The 962-nt window shown below is 44.6% G+C and overlaps 1 long non-coding RNA gene across 2 annotated transcripts in view; it reads left to right on the top strand.

Annotated features, from left to right (window-relative positions):
* LOC113209026 (uncharacterized) overlaps window positions 1–962 on the top strand; it is a 4,080-nt gene extending 3,118 nt beyond the window's left edge. For both annotated transcript variants that reach the window (XR_008012066.1, XR_008012067.1), the window contains exons 2-3: window positions 191–366; window positions 938–962. This is a non-coding gene — a long non-coding RNA (uncharacterized LOC113209026). The remainder of the gene's footprint in view (window positions 1–190; window positions 367–937) is intronic.

The following is a 962-nucleotide window of genomic DNA, read 5'->3' as shown; positions in this document are numbered from 1 at the left end:
GTTCTTGTTGAAGTGATGCATCACTTGCTAACCATTAACTCCTTACAAGTTCTATAGAAAAGTGTAAGAGATGCCAAAGGGAAGACAAGTCAACAGTTAACGCCCTTGTGTGCAAATCTATTTTAAAAACACACACACAAAAAACCACTAGAATGACATGTGTAGTTTCTGTATTTTATTCTGTTGACAGCCCTGGGTTTTATCAGATAGAGTGGGGGAAGGGTCGCCGGCCGCCAGCTTTATTTCATACGCTCAGTGCCAAACTCAGTGTTAGGGCGAGTCGTCACGGCGCATCCACAGCACACACATTATCGCGCTGTTCGCGTTCTTGAAAAGGGCCATGGACAAGTACATCAAAATCAAGCTGTGAGTAACACTACTTTGTTAGTACTACGGGTGGTCAATGTCAATCTTTCGCTCCGCTGCTTTGTGGGGGGTTCATCGTCTGCTAGTCCGGGCTCATGCCGCACCAGCTGACAGAAAAATGTTGTTTTAAATAAATAACGCTTAGCATGATGCCATGAGCTAGGGTTACACTCTTAGATCTAAATATAGATTTTTTATTTTGGAACACAAGTATTAAGTGGAGAACTGTACGAATTTGTACGTCCTTAAGAATTTTAAAGATGCACTGAAATGTTCGAAGCTTAATAAACATTACGAATGTCTAGATTTCATTTTTGTCAGTGTTGTCATGGAGTGTCACCCACCCAGTCTTATCATGTGATGGTTATGAAAGTCGTCGTCGCCGCGCAGCAGTTGGAGTTGCCTTCCCTGCGCGGACGCTTTCAGCCAATAGCGCGGGAAAACTAGGGGGATTTTGAAATGAGATAATGGCAGCCCAGGGTACCTCGAACCTCGAGAAATGCATCATCCTTTTAGGAGGAGTCGTCGCTCGACTCGGTGAAAAATACAAAGTAGCGCCTTTCTGTTTCAGGGAGGGAGCGAAGATGATCGCCGCG

Source organism: Frankliniella occidentalis, unplaced genomic scaffold (assembly GCF_000697945.3).
Source record: "Frankliniella occidentalis isolate FOCC.00 unplaced genomic scaffold, Focc_3.1 Scaffold414, whole genome shotgun sequence".
In the NCBI taxonomy this organism is placed as follows: domain Eukaryota; kingdom Metazoa; phylum Arthropoda; class Insecta; order Thysanoptera; family Thripidae; genus Frankliniella; species Frankliniella occidentalis.
This window is presented reverse-complemented; position numbering and strand designations above follow the sequence as displayed.